This window comes from Castor canadensis, chromosome 15 (genome assembly GCF_047511655.1).
Source record: "Castor canadensis chromosome 15, mCasCan1.hap1v2, whole genome shotgun sequence".
Lineage (NCBI taxonomy): Eukaryota > Metazoa > Chordata > Mammalia > Rodentia > Castoridae > Castor > Castor canadensis.
The window spans coordinates 80642002-80667635 of NC_133400.1; the positions used below are offsets into that span (position 1 = coordinate 80642002).

At 37.5% G+C, this 25634-nt stretch overlaps 1 protein-coding gene and 1 non-coding gene across 3 annotated transcripts in view; one reads left to right on the forward strand and one right to left on the reverse strand.

The window, feature by feature from the left end:
- The window catches only part of Itga8 (integrin subunit alpha 8), a 179615-nt gene that overhangs the window by 63330 nt on the left and 90651 nt on the right, over positions 1-25634 (forward strand). The window lies entirely within an intron of this gene.
- LOC141417628 (U6 spliceosomal RNA) lies at positions 16546-16652 on the reverse strand. Its single transcript, XR_012442280.1, has one exon. It is a non-coding gene; the product is annotated as a U6 spliceosomal RNA (small nuclear RNA).

The following is a 25634-nucleotide window of genomic DNA, read 5'->3' on the forward strand; positions in this document are numbered from 1 at the left end:
AGGTCTAACTCTCTTATACCACATTGCAGGCCAGACAGTCCAGGTTTAAAATTTAACTTCCCTGCTTTTTAGCTGTGTCCAAAGGAGAAAATGTCTGAACCTATCTGAACTTCTGTTTCCTTCCCTATAAAATTAAATGAGAATATATGAGTACTGAAATTGAAAGAGATAATTTGTACAATATGAATTGAGATTCTGTATTTAAGTTACAATGAGACTGTACAGAACATAGTTTAACAGCTGACGGCTCTTCAACCAACTTTTAAAACAGTATTATGTGTTTTGGAGCCCTTCTTTTTCCTCTGCACACTCATTGACATCCTTTCTTTTGCTTTAATAAGCAGAATTTCATGATTCCCAAGTTTAGCTTACAGTACTATGCTTGATTCCTTTGGCCCAAATGGGAATATGAGAGTAAGGATAAAGCTATTGTGACCCTGCTGGGTTGAGGCCAGCCATGAAGTCAGAAGAAAATTCCCCCCGTATCATGAGGCTGTGATATATGCACTACTAACCCCATCCTATTGCCACCCCTACACAGTCAATGAGGTACCAGGGAATTCTCTCTCATTTCTCACTGCTGTGTTTTACTGGGAGCCAGGAATGGAAAATGCACTTCCCCTGTTAGATCCTTAGCTATTTAAGAATATTAAATTTCACACAAGTTTGTCCTGAATTTGGTGAAGACAATTGGAATTGAAAGGAGGGAGCTAATGCAACTGCGTAAATGAGAGAAAATTTGGTAATGATGAGCTGTGATGGAATGCAGGGAGTAAGGAAAAAGTGAATGCAAAAGATGACTCTGACTGGTCATGGTTGTGCATGCCTGTAATCCCAGTTACTTGGGAAGGCATAGGTAGGAGAATAGTGCAAGACTTTTATTCTGAAAAATAATTAACACGAGAAAGGACTGGGAGTGTGGCTCAAGTGGTAGAGCACCTGCATAGCAAGCATGAGGCCCTGAGTTCAGAAACCCCCGTTTGGCTAAAAATAATAATAACTAAAACAAAATGGGCTGGAGACATGGCTTACGTAGTATGGGAATTGTTGAATAAACACAAAGCCCTGAGTTAACCCCAGTACTGACAAAAACAAACCAAATATGATAACAGTGAAATTTTGATGCTGTGTGTCTAAGAAAAGTACCAAATAATAGGTAGGCATGGGAAGATTTAGTTGCAAAAATATAGACACATAGCCAGGCACTAATGGCTCACATCTGTAATTCTAGCTACTCAGGAGGCAGAAATCGGGAAGATTGTGTTTTAAAATCAGCCCAGGCAAACAGTTTGTGAGATTCTATCTCAAAAATAACCAAGGAAAGAAAGGGCTGGGGGAGTGGCTCAAGTAATAAATCACCTTGCCAAGTAAGCATGAAGCCCTGAGTTCAAGTCCCAGTACTGCCAAATATATATAGACACTTGACTACAGAAATAGTGTTTGGAATAATTTTCTCAACACCTAGTATTTGATTTTTTGCAATTAAGTCACATATACATAAATAGTGCTCACGGGTATTTTCATCCTGGCACCAACATTCCTTTTCCTATTCAAAATGTACACATGTTCAGGTTTCTATCTGGTGCTCACTGGAGAAGCAGGGTTGACCAGAACAGTCCTTGTATACATTAACTGAGTGAAAGCATTTCAGAGGAGAAACAGCTGTGAGAGTCAGGAATCCTAAAATCCAAAGATCTAGTCTAATCCCGTTAAACATGATTACATAACAACACCATCTGCCAGATACATATCCCAGACATCAGAGGGTGGAGGAGGGGAAGAGCAGATTCTGTTGAGGAGCAGAAGTCTTACACGCAATAAAATCTGGAGGGAAACTTGGGCTGAAAGCCAAGACTATCATTGTATCATTCAGGCTCCTAATATACAATGATTATATCATGAAACCATTCCAGACAATTATACTCAATGAAATAAAATGACCCATCTGTTTTAATGAGTGCTGTGTGTGTGTGTGTGTGTTCATAGTGTAAGCAAATAAGTGAGCAAGAAGAACCTACACATGGGAGGAAATAAGAAGGAGGCTTGACCCAAAGGGAATAATGCATTTTAATTAAACTTTGAGCTCCTTGAAATTGCTGACTTGAAGTTTAGTTGAACTATGTTCAAATCTTTCAGGGAAAATTTATTTTTACTTCTCAAACTGCTACTCAAGTTTGTATGAACAGCAAAACAGTACAATCTTATTAAGCAATATTTTCATAATTTCATTATAAACACATTAGAAATTAGAATATTAGATTTCTTATAAAAATATCTTATGTATTTAGATTGAATTAAATTAATTCAACTGAAAGAGTTCTTTGGGCTTGAATTAAGTAGTATAATAAAGGAACCAATTCTCCCAACTGTAATTTTAGTAACAACCTCTCTAGGCCTTGCTTTCCCCACCTGGAAGTAAAGTAGGTCTATAAATTGCTACTCCAAGGGTCTTTTTTATCCTTTTTTTAAATCTAAATGTCTTTAATCCTACAATCCCAGAGCCAGATATACTATAATATTGGGTAGATTACTAAGGATTTATCGTAAAGAAAACAAAAATTTAGTGAAATGATGTAAGACTTTTTCTCAACTCTTTTTTTGGAAAAAAAAATTTACACTCACAGAAAAGTTACAAAAAAACACTAGAGCCTCATTTTCACTTCACCCATCATCCTTAATAGTAGCATCTTGTATAACTGTAGTACAGAAAACTGTTAACTAAGTGACAGAACTGCTAGAAATTTTGTGAAATTTCACTATTTTTCTCCCTTCTATTCTTTGTTCTAGTCTAGAATCCAATCCAGGGTCCAACACTGAATTTCATTATATTTTCTTACTTTCCTGCAATTGGTGATGGTCCCTTGGTTTTTCCTTTACTGTCACAACTTTGACATTTTTGAGAAGTACTGGCCAGTTTGAAGAATGCTCCCAAATTTAGCTGAGGATATATATTTTTGGAAAAAATGCTATCAATATTTGTTAAAAATCAACAAACTACACTTCTTATTACTGAACCTATATTTTGTAAGTCAGAATTTCTGCATTCTCGTTGCCAAAAGTGGGTATTTTGCGAATATTGATATTACTCAGTTAATGTTGAGAACAGCTACCAATATTCTTTGTTTTTAAACCTAGCAATGGTAGAGTATTTATTAATTATATGATATTGAAGACACTGTCCTTTGGAAATTTTATCATCATTTAGTCAACAAATACATATTGAAGGTTTTCTGTATGTATGGCACTGTTCTAGATGTTGAGAATACAGCTCTGAATTAAACAAAGATCCAGCTTTTATGGGCCTAAATTCAATTCTTGGCTGTAATAGTCACTGGATATGAGACCTTGCCAACTCACTCTACTTTCTCTAGCCTCAGTTTTTTCATTGGTAAAATAGGTACAAAAATACCTAATAGTAGTTTTTCCTTAAAAGGAATATTTTGGAGGTTGAGTTAGATGATATGTAGAAAGCAGTTGGCACTATGAACAGCTTTTAGTAGCAATAATTAAATATTAGTTATAAATAACCTATCATTGCTATATTAACAGAATCCATACCGTAAAGGAGCAGTGTCATCAAGAAGATAAACCATTCAACAGTTAACTGTAATACAAGACAGTATATGAGAAGAGCTTTAAGAACATTTAAAACATAATGAATTTTTTTAAGTAGAGTGTTTCTTGCTAAAATGGTCAAAGAAGGTTTCATGGGAGAGATGAGTTAAGCAGGATTGTAATCTGTATCTATGATTGTAAGCAGTTGAGTGGAGAAGCATCCCAGACTCATAGATGTCATGTCACAAGTTCAGTTCTTGCTACAATAATTATAAAGAAGACTTCCCAGAGTCAATACCCATGAAGCAGTAAACTGAAGGAACAGAGGAGACTGCAACAGAGGGTCACGTATACTCAGTGATTTTTGACAGAGCCAAGTGAATACAGGGACAACGCCAAGGCAGATAGAGGTGTTGGGAAATTACTAGCTTCAAGACCACCCCTGGCTGCTGCTAGGGGCTGAGAACTGTGGGTGAGTATGCATTCTCCCATTCTTCAGAAGACAGCTTGGGAGTCATTCTGCACACTTCTTAAGAAATTCCACTGTCTATATCTTAAACCTTGAAATACACCCTTAAAGTCAGAGGTGTGTTAGCAAATGGTTAGCAACTAGCTTTCCAGTGAGAAGTGGAAAAACCCATACCTGCCATGTATAACAATTTCCATGGTGTAAATTTTCCTAGCATGATGGATTTCAAGCTGCAGTGACTTATATGTCATATGTCATAAGGAGTATACAATCACTATAGGTATAGCTGAAATGAACCTGACTTATCTACCTACTACTACTGCCCAGCCACTCACAAACACACTAACCTCCTGCTTTTGTGATGTCTTGGCAAGAGAGAATTTCCATTCCTGTTCAGGAGCTCACAGATTCAGGTGGAAAACGACTGTTGTCTGTACTCACAACTGTATTTACAAAACAGAGACTAACTATAGTTGTTTTCAGGTCTGTTAACATAATTGTGCTGGTTTTGGCTGTCTATCCTTAGATTAAGACTTTAAAGCTTGGAAGCTGTAACTTGTCTACAACAGATGTTTCTATTTTGTGCATTCACACAAGAAGACCTGTATTTCTACCTACCTTCCATCTGGCTCACTTTTGAAATATTGTGCCTTATATCCAAAGCTATATTATATCACTGACCTTAAAATTACAGCCAGAACTTTCTCTTACACCTAAATCAGGTTCTAAGATAAAACCCTTCACAAGTAATTCTGGAGTCTGTTCTAGAGCAGATTTTAATAATACCCCCACTTGAGAGTAGTAAAAATAGATAAATCAAACTATATGGCTATTATATTTATATACCACATGTCAGTTTCAGTTTGAACCAATTTCCTTCCAAATATTCACAATATGGACTGCCTTCTTTCCGAAGTGAATAGGATATCATTTACACTTGGTCCTGCTTATTAATATATAGTGAATAAAAACTTACTGCCTTGTCATGGTTTCTTAATGGAGAGCAGAAGGAAGAGTGGGAGGTGAAAGAATTGGAAGAACTTGCCTTTGTACTTAGAACATCATGTTATCTCTGCCTTCCTACTGACCATTCTTTCTACAAAGTCATCTTAAAGTTATTAATATGCAAATTGAAAGCCATATTTTAGTGTTGTTCACTTGATACATCCTTTCTGTTTCAAAGTCTTTGCACACCCTGGCCATTTTCCCAGGAGTTCACTTCCCAAGTAAGAACTCAGGTCAAATGTCACTTCCTCAGGAAGCCCTCCCTGACTATCGTCCTTCCTCTAAAAACAGGCATCTTAGATAGAAATTACACAAGTGTGTGGTTATTTGGTAAATGTCTCTCTTGCTCCACTAGACCGAACACTGTGTTATTTGAAAGCTAGGACTTGATTTGGTTTTTCTCAGTTTGAAATTCTGGTGCTCAAAACACTGGCTGATACAAAAGATACCTGGTAAACACTGGGTGAATGAGTGAATAATTGAATGACTGAATGGTGCAAATATGTGAATGAATGTACAAACCCCACAGTCACACATCTTTCATATAAAGTGTACCTCTCATCTCTCTTTACCTCACCACTGCCTTCCAACTCTACTTAAATTCAGGAAGCTATTTTATTTCTTACAGAAGGAGAGAAAAAATATTAGTAGAGCTGATGAAAATAAACTTTGGTATTCCTCTCCTGAGAGCATAGCAGACTCCACTTAAAGTAGTAGACTCATTCTTGGCAAGGCATTTGGCCCTGGCTCCTAGCTTTGTCTGAATATTTAGGGACAAGTTGTTGTTCAAGCCACTAGAGCAGAAAAATCAGTAGCCAGATGATGGAAAGAGCCCCTCGGTGGAAGGCAGGGGACTGAGGGTCTTTCTTTACCCATTGTGAAGCCTTGGGCAGACTTGTACCTGTTAACCTTAGCTTACCCAGCCATCAGAGAAATGTGACCAAACCAAACTTCCACAATCCATGATTGTTCTGGAGACAATTAACAAACTCCAAAACTACTCTGCACTGTCAATTATTCTTATTTCTTAACCTCACCAGCCAAATGGAGGTGTAGAGATGGAATGAACCTCTAAGGCTGAGGTCTGGGCTCTTTACCCCAGAACTAATCCTGGGCTGTAAATTGATCGCTCATGTATTTGTGCCTAAAGACAACTATGGTACACAGGAGGTGGAGGTGAAAGAATCACAGTTTGAGACTAGCCTGGGCAAAAAAAACAAACAAACAAACAAAAAAAAAAACAAAGTTAGCAAGACCCTATATCAAAAAACAAACTGGCAAACTGGCTGTAGTGTCACACACCTGAATCCCCAGTTACACAGGGGTAGGGAGAGGTGTAGGAGTGTTGTGGTTCACGCCTGGCCCCAGGCAAAAGCAAAAAACTCTATCAAAAATAAGCCAAAGCAAAAAGGGCTGGAGACATAATTCAAGTGATAGAGTGATTGCCTAGCAAGCACAAGGCCCTGTCTTCAAACTTTGGAATTGCAAAAATAATGATAATAATATAATTTTAATAATAAAGCTACTACAAGATGACAGGACATTTTAAAAATAACTAATATAACAATGATACCCTCTTCAAGCCTTCCTATTTGCAAATGTTTTTCATAGAACGCTCCTCTTCCTGTACAGTAATCATTTTATATGTTTCATAGACATTTTCCAGTGTTGACAGTAGTGCTTGTTACCTAAAACTTATCAACCCTAAGAGATGATCATAGTGCGTAAGCAACAGAAAGCCTGGGATGTGGCCAGACCTCAGATGAAATTGTGCAACAGGTGAAGCTCTTTGGGGGATGTTTTGCTCTCTGTGTGCGGGGGAAGATGTCATAATCTGTTGTCATCAGGATAGCAGTGATTAAGGAGAAGTCCAACCCAGAGACTCTGATTCAGGGGGTCCTGGCCTGTGTTTTTAACCAGCGCCCTTGGCAAGTTGACTGATGAATTCTAAGACCCCAAGGGGTTAGGAGTACCTATTGCCTTCTCTCTGAGGAAGCCAGGGTAGGTAGGACAGGAAATGGGGCATGTGGGTGTTCAGTAAACATACCCACTGGTGAAAAAAATCTTTCCTTCTCCCCTCCTTCCCTTGAAAAGGGAATTTGTATCTTTAAGTATTTGTTCCCTCAGGCTGCCATAACAAAGTAGCATGGACTGACTGGGTAGCTCAAACATTTACTTCTTCTCAGGTCTATGGACTCGAATACTAAAATGATGACAGCAAGATTGGTTTCTTCCAATGGCTTGTAGCTGGCCATTGTCTCCCTGAATCTTCTTGTGGTCTTCCTTCTGTGTATGTCTATGTCCTAATTTATTTCTTCCTTTCTTCTCTCTCTCCTCCTCTTCCTCTTCCTTCTTTCATTACAGGGTATTGAACTCAGGACCAAATGCACTACCACTTGACATACACTCCTAGGCTTTTTACTTTTAGATTTTTTTTCAAATAGGGTCTCAAGCTTTTGCCTGGGTGGCCTCAGACCATGATGCTCTTCCCTCTGCCACTGAGTAGCTGGGACCTCTGACAGGCACCACCACATGTGGCTTGTTTTAGAGATAGGTTCTCCCTAATGTTTTGTCTAGGCTGCCCTTGAACCACAATCTTCCTGTCTCCATCTCCTGAATATGTGTCCTAATTTCTTACAACACTAGTCCTATTGGTTACCTCTTTAAGTCAGGTATAGTGGCTCATGTTTATAATCCAGCACTGGGGAGGTTGAGGAGGAGGACCTTGAGACCAAGGTCAGCATCTCAAAAAAACAAAACAGAATTGTCCTTTTAAAGACCCTGTCACCAAATGCAGACACATCCTAAGATTTTGAAGTTAGGACATCAATATATGACTTGGAGGTGGGGACGGGCTGCGGGGCTGAACAGCACAGTTCAGCCCATGACACTTAGCAAACATATAAACCCTACAGGGTTCTTTTTTTTTTTAATTCATATGTGCATACAAGGCTTGGGTCATTTCCCTACAGGGTTCCAATCACAGAGTTTATCCGTGGACAAACCGGATGTGGGGGAAGTGTCTTATGAGCTCTTCTGGACACTGTGAAATCATTCCCAATAGGCAGTCACTTACAAATGACCCGGGTCCTAAAGAAACAAACTTTCTTCCAGGACTTTTAGCAACAGCCTGGACAGCAGACATACTGAGTATGTATGCCACAGTAGGGACAGAATGAAATGCCTTGAGTATAGTGAATGGAAGGCAAGCAAGTGGAGCACAAAACAAGACTTGGGAGTGGTGATCTTTGCAGTCACAGGATGCTAATGATATATGGAAAACTACTTTCTAAGGCAGACTCGTTTGATATTTTGCTCTTACTTTTTGTGGGATTTTTTTAAAAGGAAAACAAACCCTTAGTAAATTACAGTGTTGTAACCTAATACCATGTTCAAGCTCATAAATGTTTTTCTTCAGAGTTCATTTGGAAGCATTTCAGACAAATTGTTAGGATTATTGCTTTCTGGGATAAAATCATGCATTTTTTCAAACATTTCTTCCTCAACTCATAACCTTCTCAGTAATATTTTGCATGTTGCAATAAAAAAGCAAGAAAGGCAGTCTCTGTCTATTTTTAGGTTGACACATTTGCCAAACTTAAGGAGATTTATCTAAATGCCTGCTTCCCACAGACATGAGCTGTTTTTCTAGTGCCAAACACACCAAATTTTCATAATCCACTTGCAAGTGGACATTGCCAGAATTACATGCCGTCATCTTTAATCCTGGCTTTTTATACAATGTTTCTAATCCTGTTTTTTCTCTTAATATCATTGTGTGAAAGTGAGCAGACTGTGTGGTTCCAGGTAAATGACTCTAACTGATAGCCTTAATTTTTCTTAAAACACTTGTGTGCTATGGCAAGAAGCTTAGCAGAGATGAACCCTGGACCATGATGGGCAATGTGTGAGGAGATTCGATGAGCTCCAAGACAGAAGCTAGGAGTTGGTGGAACCAAGTCACAAAGGTGGTGTACAGGTTCTCATGTACAAGGCCAGTGAAGTCCTGGAGAAAGCCAGGAACTAACCATTCTTACTGGAAGAGGAAGAGACCCCTATACCTGCTGGAGGAAAGCTGAATCAAGAAACTAAAAAGTCTTGAATTGTACACCAGAGCACGCAAAACATGGCTGTCAACCCCAACACATTCTGCTGCAGTCTTATCTTTCTCATCTGAAGGACCTTAAGGACAATGATTGGTGACTTGTCCAAGGTCATTCAGAAGTCAGTGGTAAAGTGGACTGGCTTTTAGAGACCCTAGTTTTTCACCATTCAGTCATTTTCCACTTGAAATACAATACTGCAGTTAAAAAGAGCTTCCAATGTTTTAGAGATTCCATCATACACAAGTACAAATCAATATTGGCCTGTAGGTACACAAAAACATTTATACACATATCATGGTGACTTTCCAAAAACCAGAATAAACTCAAGGGTCCCCTAACCATCAGGATGGACAACCAAACTGTGGGCTACCCAGTATTCCACACAATGGAACATTACTCAGCAATGAAAGGGAATGGACTTGTGATCACAAAACATTGTTGATTAATCTCAAATGCACTAGCTCAGTGAAAGAAGCCAGACCCAACAGACTACAGATTTCTGACTCCATTTACACATCATTCTGGAAAACAGATTATTAGCAGATGTCTTGCCTAGGAGATTGAGCAGGATTGACTATAAAACTGTATGAGAGACATTTTTGGATGATGGGGGCTGATTGTTCTGTATCTTGATTGTGGCAGTGATTACACTACTGGATGCTAACATAAAAAATCTTAGATCTATATACTAAAAGGAATGAAATCTACTATAGTAAAATATACTTTAATTTTTTTTTTGGCAGTACTAGGGATTTAACTCAAGGCCTCTTGCTTGCCAAGAAAGCACTCTACCACTTGAGCTACACCCTCAGCCCTTTTTGCTTAAGTTTGTTTTTTGATAGGGTCTTATGTTTCTGTGTGCTCCTACATATACCTCCTGAGTAACTAGAACTATAGGTTTTCCCAGCCCTGGACTTTAATTTTTAAAAATATTTAAATAGAGAAAAAGTAGCATATAGATATGCTCTTAAGAGGCAGTACAGTAAAATAGGTAGAAGGGTGGGCTCAGCAGCCAGACTACCCAGGTTTAAAATTGAGCCTTGCCTCTCTGCACAACATTTTAAAGTGGGTGTAATGAAATATCTTCCTCAAGAGACTGTAACAAATGAGTTATAGTAGTCCACACTTATCCATGGGGGACATGTTCCAAGACCCCCAAAAGATGCCTGAAACTGAAACCACCTAACCCTATATACTCTTCTTCCTATATTTACTCATCTGTAATAAAGTTCAACTTATAAATTAGGCACAGTAAGAGATTAACAATAGCTAATAAAATAGAACACTTATAACAATATATTGTCATAAAAGTTTGGGCTGGGCTGTGGCTCAAGTGGTAGAGCGCCTGCCTCGCAAGCACAAAGCCCTGAGTTCAAAGCCCAGTACTGAAAAAAAAGAAGTTATATGAATGTGTTCTGTCTCTCTAAATGTTCTATTGTACTGTATTCACCATTATGATATTGTGAGATGATCCAGTGCCTACAAAATGAGATGAAGTGAGGTAAATGATATCGGCATTGCACCTTAGCATTGGCTTTTTATATGGGTTACTTGACAACAAGCACTGCAATATCACTATAGTCTTAGTAACCAAGCTGGTTTCTAAGTGACTAATGGACAGGTAGCATCTACACTGTGGATACACTGGACAGAGGGATGATTCATTCCTGAGCAGTATGAAGCACTATGTTACAATATTTCATCATACTACTCAGAATGGCACAAAATTTAAAACTTATAAATTGTGTATTTCTGAAATTTTCCATTTGTGGATGTATCTGTCCACAAATAAACGGATATATATTTTATATATCCACATGCATGTTAAATGGATGTATAAACATTTAATACTTTCAGACCATGGTTGACTATAGGTAACTGAAACTATAGAAAGTGAAACTATTAGTAAGGGAAGACTACTGTAATTACATCTTAAATGTTTAGAATGTTGGCTTTTGTTTGGCATTTCTGGGTACAATTGTCCATTTATCCTCAGGATAAAATCCTAGAAGTACAAATGCTGAGTCAAAGCTATGTGTTATCATACCTATCACAAACTACCTTCCAAGAAAATGACACCAATTTGTACTCCCACAAAGAACATATAAGTTCTTGGTCCTCTGCTCTCTACCCAACACTACCTTGGTACTAGTATTTTCAACTTTTCCAATTTGAAGGGCTGAAAATGATATTTCATTGTTCATTTCATCTGTATTCCTCTCATAACTAATGAGGTTGAATTCTCTGGTCCTGGGCATATACATTACAAAGATTTCCGTGCTTATTCCATTTCTCTTTCAACCTTGCTCAAGTATTTTTGCTAGAAAATTCCTTTCTGATTTCTATGTTTTTTTGGTCATGTTTAAGGTCTTCCCTTTTGAGTAATTGTAATCTTTTTTGTAAAACTATTATTTTTATGCTCCCATGCTTCTTTTTTTTATTCATTTATTCTCATGTGCATACATTGTTTGGGTCATTTCTCCCTCCTGCCCTCTCCACCTCCCCACCTCCGCTCCCCTCGCTTCCAGGCAGAATCTGTTCTGTGCTTTTCTCCAGTTCCATTGAACAGTAGAAATAAGCAATAATAAGAAAGACATAGCGTTTTTGCTATGAGATAAGGACAGCTATACAGAGAGATTCCTAGCATTGCTTTCATGTACAAATGTGTTACAACCCAGGTTGATTCATCTCTAACTGATCTTTACACTGGTTCCTGATCCCCTTCTCATGTTGACCTCTGTCACTTTAAGGTTTCTGTATTAATTCCCCTGGAGTGGGGACTTCAAATGTTTTCATGTTTTGGGTTTACGACCTATCCCCATATCTCCTGTATGTGCTCTCCCCTTGTCATGTAACTCAAGTCCTACAACATTTCTGTATTTGCCCTACATCTAAAGTCCACATATGAGGGAGAACATACGATTTTTGGTCTTCTGAGTCTGGCTAACCTCGCTCAGAATGATGTTGTCTAGTTCCATCCATTTACTTGCAAATGATAAGATTTCATTCTTCTTCATGGCTGAATAAAATTCCATTGTGTATAAATACCACATTTTCTTGATCCATTCATTAGTAGTGGGGCATCTTGGTTGTTTCCATAACTTGGCTATTGTGAATAGCGCTGCAATAAACATGGGTGTGCAGGTGCCTTTGGAGTAACCTGTGTCACAATCCTTTAGGTATATCCCTAGGAGTGGGATGGCTGGATCATATGGGAGATCTATGTTTAGTTTTTTAAGAAGCCTCCATGTTGTTTTCCAGAGTGGTTGCACTAGCTTGCATTCCCATCAGCAGTGTACAAGGTTTCCTTTTTTCCCACATCCTTGCCAACACCTGTTGGTGGTGGTGTTTTTAATGACAGCTATTCTAACAGAGGTGAGGTGGAATCTTAGTGTGCTTTTGATTTGTATTTCCTTTATTGCTAGAGATGGTGAGCATTTTCTCATGTGTTTTTTGGCCGTTTGAATTTCTTCTTTTGAGAAACTTCTATTTAGTTCATTTGCCCATTTCTTAATTAGTTCATTGATTTTGGGAGAGTTTAGTTTCTTAAGTTCCCTGTATATTCTGGTTATAAGTCTTTTGATGTATAGTTGGAAATATCTTCTCCCACTCTGTGGGTGGTCTCTTCAGTTTAGAGAGCATTTCTTTTGTTGTGCAGAAGCTTTTTAATTTTATGAAGTCCCATTTGTCCATAATTTCTCTTAGTTGCTGGCCTGCTGGAGTTCTACTGAGGAAGTCTTTTCCTATACCTATTAGTTCCAGAGTGTTTCCTGCTCCTTCCTGTACTAACTTCAGAGTTTCAGGTCTGATATTAAGGTCCTTTATCCATTATGAGTTGATACTAGTACAGGGTGATAGACATGGATCTAGTTTCAGTTTCTTGCAGATGGATAACCACTTTTCCCAGCAACAATTGATGAAGAGGCTGTCTTTTCTCCATCCTATGTTTTTGGCACCTTTGTCAAAAATAAGGTGGGTATAGTTGTGTGGATTCATATCAGAATTCTTTATTCTGAACAATTGGTCTTCATGTATGTTTTTGTGCCAGTACCATGCTGTTTTTATTGCTATTACTTTGTAATATAGTTTGAAGTCGTGTATTGTGATACCTCCAGCATTGCTCTTTTTGCTGAGTATTGCCATTGCTATTCACAGTCTCTTGTGCTTCCAAATGAACATTAGGGTAGATTTTTGAATCTCTGTGATGAAAGTCATTGGGATTTTGATGGGAATTGCACTAAACATGTAGATTGCTTTTGGTAGTGTAGCCATTTTTATTATGTTGATTCTACCAATCCATGAGCATGGGAGATCTTTCCATCTTTTGTAGTCTTCCTTGATCTCTTTCTTCAGGGGTTTGTAATTCTCCTTGTAGAGGTCATTCACATCTTTTGTGAAGTTTACTCCCAGGTATTTGATTTTTTTCTCAGGCTATTGTAAATGGAATTGTTTCCATATATTCCTTCTCAGTTTGTTCATTATTAGTATATAGAAAAGCTAATGATTTTTGTAAGTTGATTTTGTATCCTGCCACCTTGCTATACCTGTTTATGGTGTCTAAGAGTTTTTGGGTAGAGTTTTTTGGGTCTTTAAGATATAAGATCATATCGTCTGCAAATAGGGAAATTTTGACAGTTTCTTTACCTTTTTGTATTCCTTTTATTTCTTCTTCTTGCCTTATTGCTCTGGCTAGGAATTCCAGTACTATGTTGAATAAGAGTGGAGATAGTGGGCACCCTGGTCTCGTTCTTGATTTTAGGGGAAATCATTTCAGTTTTCTCCATTAAGTATAGTTTTGGCTATAGGTCTGTCATATATAGCCTTTACAATGTTGAGGTACATTCCTCCTATTTCTAGTTTTCTTAGAGCTTTTATCATGAAATGGTGTTGGATTTTGTTGAAGGCTTTTTCTGCATCTATTGAGATGATCAAGTGGTTTTTGTCTTTGCTTCTATTGATGTGCCATATTACATTTATAGATTTGTGTATATTAAGCCATCCCTGCATCCCTGGGATGAAGCCAACTTGGTCATGGTGAATATTTCTGGTGTGGTGTTGGATTCGGTATGCCATTATTTTATTGAGGATTTTTGCATAGATATTCATTAAGGAAATTGGCCTGTAGTTCTTGTTTTTGAAGGTGTCTTTGTCTGGTTTTGGGATGAGAGTAATATTGGCTTCATAAAACAAGTTAGGCAGTGTTCCTTCCCTTTCTATTTCATGGAATGGTTTAAGGAGGGTTGGTATTAGTTCTTTGTTAAATGTCTGATAGAATTCAGCAGTGAATCCATCAGGTACTGGACTTTTCTTTTTTGGGAGACTCTTAATTGCTGCTTCAATTTCATTTTGTGTTATAGATCTATTCTGGTGGTTAATATCCTCTTGGTTCCATTTTGGATGGTCATAAGTATCTAGAAATCTGTTCATTTCTTCAAAATTTTCAAATTTATTAGAGTACAGGCTCTCAAAGTAATCTCTGATGATTTCCTGGATGTCCATGGTGTTTGTTGTTATCTCCCCTTTTGCATTTCTGATTTTACTGATTTGAGTTTTTTCTTTCCTCATTTTAGTCAGGTTTGCCAGGGGTCTATCAATCTTATTTAATTTTTCAAAGAACCAACTTTTTGTTTCATTAATTCTTTGTATGGTTTTTTTTTTGTTGTTGTTTCTATTTTATTGATTTCAGTCCTATTTTAATTATTTCTCTTCTGCTTGTTTTGGGGTTTGCTTTTTCTTGTTTTCTAGGAGTTCAAGCTGTAGTATTAGATCATTGATTTGAAATCCTTCTGACTTTTTAATATATGCACTCATGGGTATAAACTTTCCTCTTAGAACAGCCTTTGCTGTGTCCCATAGGTTCTGGTAGGTCGTGTTTTCATTTTCATTAACTTCCAGGAGCCTTTTAATTTTCTCTTTTATTTCATCAATGACCCATTGATCATTGAGCAATGTGTTGTTCAGCTTCCAATTGTTTGAATGTTTTTTATTGCTGTTTTTGTTGTTGATTTCTAGTTTTAATACATTGTGGTCAGATAGAATGCATGGGATTATTTCCTTTTTCTTATATTTGCTGAGGCTTGCTTTGTGCCTTAAGATATGATCAATTTTGGAAAAGGTTCCATGAGTTGCTGAGAAGAATGTATATTGTGCAGCAGTTTGATAAAATATTCTGTATATATCAGCTAGGTCTATTTCGTCTATGGTGTGATTTAGTTCTAGGATTTCTTTATTGATTTTTTTGTTTGGATGACCTGTCTATTGGTGATGGGGGGTATTGAGGTCTCCCAATACCACTGTGTTGGAGTCTGTATGTTTTTAGGTCCTTCAGAGTATGTTTGATGAAATTGGGTGCATTGACATTAGGTGCATACAAATTGATCATTGTTATTTCCTTTTGGTGTATTTTCCCTTTTATTAGTATGAGGTGTCCTTTATCTCGTTTGATCAATGTAAGTTTGAAGTCTACTTTATCTGAGATAAGTATTGCTACCCATGTCTGCTTATGGGGGCCATTGGCTTGGTAAATCTTCTTCCAGCCTTTCACTCTCAGCCAGTGCTTGTTTCTGTCGATGAAGTGGGTCTCCTGTAGGCAGCAGATTGTTGGGTCTTCCTTTTTAATCCAGTTTGCCAATCAGTGTCTTTTGATGGGGGAATTAAATCCATTAATGTTTAGTGTTAGTATTGATAGATATGTGGTGATCCCTGTCATTTAGTTGTTTTTGTTGTTTAAGAGTTTGATTGTGTGTAGCTGAATAAGGTTACTCTCTACTTTCTGCCTTTTCTTCTCCTGTGGTTTGGTACTGCCTGCCCTTTCATGGTTTTGTTTGCTTTCACTTTCTGTGTGCAGAATTCCTTGGAGAATCTTTTGTAGTAGTGGCTTGGTGGTCATATATTGTTTTAGTTTCTGCTTATCATGGAAGACTTTTATTGCTCCATCTATTTTGAATGATAGTTTTGCTGGGTAGAGTATCCTAGGGTTGAAGTTATTTTCATTTAGTGCCCGGAAGATCTCACCCCATGCTCTTCTTGCTTTGAAGGTTTCCATGGAGAAATCTGCTATGATATTGATGGGTTTACCTTTGTATGTTATTTGTTTTTTCTCTCTTACAGCCTTCAAAATTCTTTTTCTAGTCTCTGTGCTTGTTGTTTTAATAATAATATGTTGTGGGATAGTTCTATTTTGGTCAAGTCTGTTTGGTATTCTGGAGGCTTCCTGTACCTGGATGGGCATAGTTTTCTCTAGATTTGGGAAATTTTCTGCTATTATTTTGTTGAATATATTATGCATTCCTTTTGCCTTCACCTCTTCTCCTTCATTGCCCATGATTCTCAGGTTTGGTCTTTTAATGGAGCCAGTGAGTTCTTGCATATCCCTTTCACAGGTCTTGAGTTGTTTGACTAATAGTTCTTAAAAATATAGAATGCTTCATGAATTTGCGTGACATCCTTACTCAGGGGCCATGTTAATCTTCTCTGTATTGTTCCAATTTTAGTATATGTGCTGCCGGAACAAGCACTCCTATGGTTCTTATTTGTTTGGAAGTTCTTTATGGCATTTCTCACTGTCCAGAAATATTCCAAAAATGTTTTTGGGTTAAAAAATAAAACAGGAGATGGCTACTGACTTTTATATAAGCAGACTCCGGCATTAGTATATTTCTTAACAAGATGGGACAGGGAGAAGTAATAGAAGTACCAGGAGGGAGGTAAGAGAGCCTGATAGAGATTTGGGGGTTTTTAAATTTTATTTTATTATTTTTACATTTACTTACATGTGTATATGTTATTTGGGCTACCTCCCCTATCCCCACCTCCCACCCCGCCTCCAGGCAGAACCTCTTCTACCCTCCTGTTCTCTCGTTTTGTTGAATAAAAAACATACAAGATAAAAAGAAAAACAGCATTTTTGCTAATTCAAGATGAGGATGGATATGTAGGGAGATTCCTTGTGCTGTCCATGCATATGTGTTACAACCCAAATTGGATCATCTCTACCAGACATTTTTACTGCTTCCTAGTCCCCTTGCCATAGTGGCCTCTGCCAGTTTAAGATTACTATATTTGGATACAGTAAGCATGTCAACCACATTCAAGTTTTAGGTTTCCTTCCCTTTCCCTATTCCTCCCATGTGTGGTCTCCCCTTAGTGTGTGACCCATGTCCAATAATATTACTGCATTTGTTTTAGGTCTATAATTCACATATGAGGGAGAACATGCAATTTTTGACCTTCTGAGCCTGACTAACTTCACTCAAGATGATGTTTTCCAGTTCCACCCATTTACCTGCAAATGACAAAATTGCATTCTTCTTTGTGGCTAAATAAAATTCCATTGTGAATAAATAGCACGTTTTCTTAATCCATTTGGTGGTAGTGGGGCATCTTGGCTGTTTCCATAACTTGGCTATTGTGAATAGTGCTGCAATAAACATGGGCATGCAGGTGCTTTTGTAATAACCTAATTCGCATTCCTTTGGGCATATCCCTAGGAGTGGGATTGCTGGATCATATGGCAGATGTATATTTAATGTTTTAAGAAGCCTCCATATTGTTTTCCATAGTTATTGTACTAGATTACATTCTTACCAGCAGTGTGTGAGGATTCCTTCTTCCCTGCAGCCTCATGAACACCTTGTTGGTAGTGGTGCTCTTGATGGTAGCAATTCTAATAGGAGGGAGGTAGAATCTTAGTATGGTTTTTGTTCGCATTTCCTTTGTGGAAAAGGATGGTGAGCATTCTTTCATGTGTTTTTTGGTCACTTGGACTTCTTCCTTTGAAAAAGTTCAGTTTAGTTCAGTTGCCCACTTCTTTGTTGGTTTGAAGATTTTGGGGAAGTTAGTTTTTTGAATTCCCTGTATATTCTTGTTATCAGTCCCTTGTCTGACATAATACCTAGCAAAGATTTTCTCCAGTTCTGTGGGTGGTCTCTTTGATTTAGAGACCATTTCTTTTGTTGTGCAGAAGCTTTTTAATTTCATGTACTCTTATTTGTCAATCCTTTCTCTTAGTTGCTGAGCCACTTGAGTTCTACTGAGGAAGTCCTTGCTTATACTTATTGCTTCAGTGTATTACCTGTACTAACTTCAAGCTTTTGGGTCGATATTAGGGTCCTTAATCTACTTTGAGTTGATACCAGTACAGGCATGAATCTAGTTTCAGTTTTCTGCAAGCAGATAACCACTTTTCCCAGCAACATTTGTTGAAGAGGCTATCTTTTCTCCATCATATGTTTTTGACACCTTTGTCAAAAATCAGGTGGGCATATCTGTGTGGATTCATCTCCGGGTCCTCTATTCTATTCCATTGATCTTCATATCTGTTTTTGTGCCAGTACCATGCTGTTTTTATTGATGTAGCTTTGTATTATAGTTTGAAGTCAGGTATTGTGATACCTCCAGCATTGCTCTTTCTGTTCAGTATTACCTTGGCTATTCTCAGTCTTTTGTGTTTCCAAATGAACTTTAGGGTAGATTTTTCAATCTCTGTGGTGAATGTCATTGGGACTTTGATGGGAATTGCCTTGAACATATAAATTGCTTTTGGTAGTATAGCCATTTTTACTATGTAGATTCTGCCAATCCATGAGCATGGGAGATCTTTCCACCTCCTGTAGTGTTCTTTGATCTCTTTCTTCAGTAGTTTGTAGTTCTCCTTATAGAGGTCATTTACATCCTTTGTTAAGTTACTCCTAGGTATTTGATTTGTTTGAAGGCTATTGTAAATGGAATTGTTTTTCCTATATTGTTTCTCAATTTGTTCATTGTTGATTTGTAGAAAGCCTACTGAGTTTTTTAAGTTGATTTTTGTATCCTACTACTCTGCTGAAGCTGTGTATAGTGGCTAGGAGTTTTGGAGTGGAGTTTTTAGGGTATTTAAGGTATAAGATCATGTCATCTGCAAATAGGAGTAGTTTGACTACTTCTTTACCAATTTGTATTCCTTTTATTTCTTCTTATTTCCTTAATGCTCTGATTAGAAATTCCAAGACTATGTTGAATAGGAGTGGGGAGAGTAGGAGCCCTTGTCTCATTCCTGACTTTAGGGGAAATAAGTTCAGTTTTTCCCCATTAAGTATTATGCTGGTTATAGGTTTGTCATATATAGCCTTTATAGCGCTGAGGTATGCTTACTTCTATTCCTTATTTCCTTAAAGCTTTTATCATGAAATGGTGTTGAATCTTATCAAAACCTTTTTGTGCATCTTTGAGATGATCAAGTGGTTTTTGTCTTTGCTTTTATTAATGTGTTGTATTACATTTATAGATTTGTGTATGTTGAACTACCCCTGCATTCCTGGGGTGGAGCCGACATGGTCACGGTGAATGATATTTCTGATATGTTGTTGGATTAAGTTTACCATTATTTTTGAGGATTTTTGCGTCAATGTTCATTAAGGATATTGGCCTGAACTTCTCCTTTTTGATGTGTCCTTGTCTGGTTTTGTGATGAGTGTAAGACTGGATTCTTAGAATGAGTTAGGCACTGGAACAGTTTATGGAGTATTGGTATTAGTTCTTTAAAGGTCTGATAAAATTCAGTGCAGAATATGTCAGATCCTGGACTTTTTTTGCAGGGAGTATACTCATTATTGCTCCTTCAGTTTCATTTTGTATTGTAGATCTGTTTAGGTGGTTAATATCCTCTTGGTTCAGTTTTGGATGGTCATAAGTATCTAGAAATTTGTCCATTTCTTCAAGGTTTTCCAATTTATTTCAGTGTAGGTTCTCAAAGTAGTCACTTATGATTCCTGGATTTCCTTGGTGTTTGTTGTCTCTCCTTTTTCATTTCTGATTTTCTAATTTGGGTCTTTTCCCTGCTTATTTTAGTCAGATTTGCCAGGGGCTTGTCAATCTTGTTTATTTTTTCAAAGAACCAGCTTGTTGTTTCATGATTCTCTGTATGGTTATTTTGGTCTCTATTTCATGAATTTTGGTCCTTATTTTTATTATTTCTTTCCTTCTGCTTATTTGGGGTTTTGCTTTTTCTTGTTTTTCTCAGTGTTCAAGATGTAGCATTAGGTCATTATTTGAGATCTTTCTGTCCTTTTAATACATGCAGTCATGGCTATAAACTTTCCTTTTAGGACTGCCTTTGCTGTGTCCCATAGGTTCTGGTAGGTTTTGTTTTCATTTTCATTAAATTTAAGGAATTTTTTATTTCCTCTCTTATTTCTTCTATGACCCAATGATCATTGAGCAATGTGTTGTTCATCCTCCAATTGGTTGCATTTTTTTCTGCTGCTGCATTTGTTGTTGAGTTCTAGTTTTAATGCATTGTGATCAGATAGAATGCAGGGGGTTATTTCAGTTTTCTTATTCTTATTGAGACTTGCTTTGTGCTCTAAGATATGGTCTATTTTGGAGAAAGTTCCATGGTCTGCTGAGAAGAATGTACATTGTGCTGTTGTTTGGGTGAAATATTCTGTAGCTATCAGTTAGGTCATTTGATCTACTATGTCATTTAGGTCTAAGATTTCTTTGTTGATCTTTTGTCTGGATGACCTATGTATTTGTGATAAGGGGTATTAAAGTCTCCCACTACCACTGTGTTGGAATCTATATGTACTTTAATTCCTTTAGTGTGTGTTTGATGAAGTTGGGTGCACTAACATTGGGTGCATATGGGTTGATAATTGTTATTTCCTTTTGATGTATTGCCTCTTTTATTAGTATGAAGTGACCTTCTTTGTCTTATTTGACCAATGGAAGTTTGAAGTCTACATTGTCTGACATAAGTATTACTACTCCTGCATGTTTTCAGGGGCCAATAGCTTGGTAAATCTTCTTCCAGTCTTTAACCCTAAGCCAGTGTTTATTTCTGTCAACAAAGTGGGTCTCTTGTAAATAACAGATTGTTGGATCTTCCTTTTTAATCCAGTTTGTCACACAGTGTCTTTTGATGGGGAAGTTGAGTCCATTGACATTCAGTGTTAATATTGATAGGTATGTGGTGATTCCTTCCATTTAGTTGGTTGTGTTGTTTAAGGATTTGATAGTATGCAACCAAATCAATGCTACTCTCTGATTACTAGTCTTTTCTTCTCCTGTGGTTTAGTACTTCCCTTCCTCTTGTGGTTTTGTTTGCTTTCATCTTCTGTGTGCAGAATTCCTTGTAGAATCTTCTGTAGTGGTGGTCATATATTGTTTTAGTTTCTGTTTATTGTGGAATACTTTTATTGTTTTGCTGAGTAGCATTTCCTAGGGCTGAAATTACTTTTTTTTGAGGAATGTAGTTTCTTTCCCTTCTTCTCCCCATCACTCAACTTGGCACTGTGCAACTATGTTCTTGATTGACTATTTGGTGGTTTTAATTGCATGTTTTCTTTCCCATGAATTAAGTTTTGTTTTGTGACTAACTTAGTTATTAGTTAGGTTGATTTGCTATTTATGTCCTTGGCCTGGAGGTATAAATTAGCATTATCAAATTCACAGGTCCAATGCTAGACTAGTTGTTTACCTATCATATATAAAACCTCTTGGTGATAATATCTATATACAGTGGGAATTTGGGGATATAATGATTGTTTGGCTAGAGATAGAAACTTGGGTAATTGGTAAAGGTGGCACTAAAAGGGAGGGCAGAAAGAGGGGTGGATCGGGAAAAAGTTATGAGGGCTGCTGGGTTTTGTGGCCCTTGTGTGTGTTCGGATGTATTTCTGCTGTTGTAGAGGAGGGTGCTTGTGTTGCGACTCCAGAGTGCTGGGGTGTGAGTGGTTGGTACAGCAGACTAGTCAGCAGGTGGTGAGTGTGTAAGAGGGAGGGGTAGTGTGGTAGCAGGTTGGGGAAAGATAGGAGGGGTGCAAAGTTGGGGAGAGAGTAGATTGGAAGAGGCAGAAAGAGTAGTTGCAAAGGAGAACAATGGATTCTAGCATAAGAAAAGGAGGGAAAGTGAAGGGGGTAAAAATAGTGATAAGAAAATAGTGATGGTAAAAGTTAATAATATAGAAAAAAACAGGTACAGCAACAACAAAAAGTTCAGTCTGCTCAATGAAAGCTCTGGACTTATTCCTTTGGCATCCAATCCTGGTATTGGCGCTTGGTATTCTAGGATTTGTGGGGAAGGTTCTGCCCCTCTTGTCAGACACCTTGGGGTGGAGATGGCTGGAAGGTTTTTTCTTTTCTTTTCTTTTTTCTGCTTTCCTTGGTCTTATGTGCCATCATTGCAAGCAGGAGTCCTGAAGTGAACTGGCTTCTGAACAGTATTTGGTGGCTTCTGTCCACAGGACAGGTTGTAATTGGGACCTGAGGTAACTCATTGCCAGTCTTTGCAAGATCTGTTGTTTTCACTAGCTGGCAGCTGTGTTGCCCTACAGCTGTTGGTCTGCAGGTTTATGCAGGCAGCTTTGAAACCAGCCAGCAGGGAGAAATGGTGTGCCACTTTTCTCAAGGCAGATACCTCCTGGGACTGTGTTTAGCATGGTGGAACATAGGGAAACTTTTCATGGCTTAGAGGTCCAGGGTTTCACAGAGTTCAGTTATGCTTGATGCCCTCTCTTCTGCTTATTGAAAGGAGGAGGGGGTGGAGGGAAATGGAGAAATGACCTGGGGCTTTTTTTTTTTCCCAGGGCAGACACTGTTGGCTGTGCCACACTGGGATTTTCCTAGCTGTTAGGTACAATTAAAGGCTGTTTTATGGGTCAGTCCTTGAATTTTATGTGCACCTAATGTGTTGGTGGTTATTATTTTGGCTACAAGGAATCAGAATTACCCAAGTGTAGCTCCCACGACTTGAGGTGGTTTCTGGAGTTATGGAGTTCAGGAATTCTGATTCCCTATCCTAACCACCATCTTGGATCCACCCTGACTGAGTTTTTGGAACATAGGTTCATGGGTGACAGACTTCTTCCATGAAATGACTCTAGATGATCCTTCAATCTTCTTCTGTTCACTGTCTTCCTCTTATCTCCCCCTTTCTGTATGCCAACTTTTCCTGGGACATTTCCACTTCCATCTCCTCACTGTAGACTTCTCACCTGACCTAAACCTCAAATACACACTCAAAACAAAGGCAATGTTTTCAAATAAAACTTCTTCCAACTCTAAGATTTCCTTAGTGTTTTCAAATAAAACTTCTTCCAACTCTAAGATTTCCTTCATTGTCAGTGAAATCTGATTCTGTGGTCCAAGCACAACTTTAAAGTCTTGGCTCTTCTTTCTCATTTAAAAATAACAGTTGAATGAAATACAAAACATAGGTGTAATACATCTCCCACGACCTCACATTTTTAGGTAATTTTTTTTTTTGCCAACGGATCTTGCACTTATACTAATGTCTCTTTTTTTCTTTCCTTAAAAAGTACTCAGTTATTCCATTAAAAGTCAAAAGAAAAATAAACAGTTTCTCAGGCAATGTGAGGCAATAACAGAGGTCTTAAACACTTTAAGAACATTTTTTGATTGAGTGGAAAGAACCAATTTTTGTTGCTAGCTATTTCTTTGAGAAGAAAGAAAGAAAGGCTAAGTGTGTATATAAAGAGAAAGGAAAGGTTTATTTCTTTATTTCATTTCTGCCCTTAGGACATTTCTAGAGGAAAGGGCAGTAAACAGGAAATAATGGTATATGGCCTGTTATTTCAAAGTAATGGTGAATGAAAATTCACACAATTATGAATCCAAATGTCAAAGCCAAAATTACTTTGTCTTTAGATTGTTGTTTAAATTCCTAAGCGCAGAAAGTACTGTTTCTAAGTGTGAGTACTTGTAAATGTATACTTATAAGTGCAAATGTAAATATACATATACACAAGCACAAATGTATACGTGTGTGTGTACATGTGGAATATAGAGGTATATGCACACACATATTCATATATTACATGTGGAACTTACATATATATATGTATACATATATGTTGAGAGAGACAAAACCAATAGTGCTGATCAAAACCAATCACATTTTTTGAAAAGTCAAACTGGCTAAAAACAAAACCAAGAAATCAATTCTCCTTCCCAAAAGAACTCTAACAAATTTAAGATTCTCAGCATAAATGCTCTGGCCTTTCCCAGCAGGCACAATACCAAGGTGGTGTCTGAAAAACAAACATACTTTGTGGTAGATAACTGTTTTCTTGGCCTCTGAATCACTGTGGCCACATTCTTATGAAGAAAATTGAGGTCTATTTTGCCAGTTATTTTATTTTTCCAGAGTAGGAAAATCCCCACCCTAAGGCACAGGAGTGAAAGTTCCTAAATAAATGGTTCCTTTCCTCATTACCATGAAGAGGTGTTACTCAGATTCTCAGCTCTCATGACATTCTGACTGTGATGGAGCCTGTATATAACTTTCTAGAATCTCGGGAGTATGTCTGTGTGTGTGTGTGTGTGTGTTTGTGTGTGTGTGGGAGTGTGTTCTCCCAACACTTTTAAGTGTTCAAGTACACATGCAAAAATCCAACAGAATTGAACTGTGGTTCGCTTTCACATGTCTACATAGCTGTGTCATTTCTTCATCCTGCTCATCTTTAGTATATAATCACATTATTACTTTTTCTCCTGGTTGGCATGCATTTACAAAGTCCCTTCTCTGTATCTGGTTCATGCCTTACACAAAGATTTGTGTGGACACAAAGATTATTTCTTCCTCCATTTATTTCAACACGTTCCATTCCATGAAGTCTTTGGGATATGCAATGTAAAGAGTCCTGCCCTGGAAAGGCTTACACTTATTTTTTTGCCTTTTCTAATCATATTTTCTTTGCCTTTTCCAATCCTGAAATACAAATATTTCACCTTAATTGGAGTCAAGAACAAAGGACATAATTCCTCTGTTGAATCACTTCATTTTACAGAACTGTCTAACTGCTGCTAGGTCAACAGGTATGAATTAGGCTAGGGTCACCTGTTTGATAGTTATCTAAATATACATAGGAAGAAGAGTTTGTATTTCTCAGGAGATCTTTTTTTGTGACATAGCAAAAATGCACTATTACACTGGAAGAGACAAATCCAACAAAGAATATATGTGGATATAGTGAAAAAAGTTGAAATTCTAATGTAATTTATAAGAATAATTTAAAAATTAGTAGACTTAGAAACTTTGACATCTAGTTTTAACTATTTAAGACTTTAGAAAGTCTTATTCCATGAGCCACAGTTGTCCAAATTGTATCGCTTTACTTTAGTTTTTTTGTTACTACTGGGGATTGAACTATGGGCCTCATGCTTGCTAGCCAGGTCTTCTACTACTTGAATCACTTTTCCAGTCCATTTTTTGCTTTTTAGGGATATACCAACTTAATTCCTTTATCAGTTTCCATACAGAACTGCAGGCTAAAATTCTTCCCCCCCCCTCTTTTTTTTTGAATTTTTTTTTCATTTTACCTCTGTTTTATTAGAATTGACCAATTATAGCTTCCATTATTGTAAGTTTTCTCCTGTGAAACTTCTTTCTACCACACCCAGTTTCCTTGCACTTCAGTTTAACTCAGCAGATTTGGATTTAGGTTTACTTTCACTAGGAATAATGATTGTACAATAGATTAAGGAAAGCAGATCTGTCT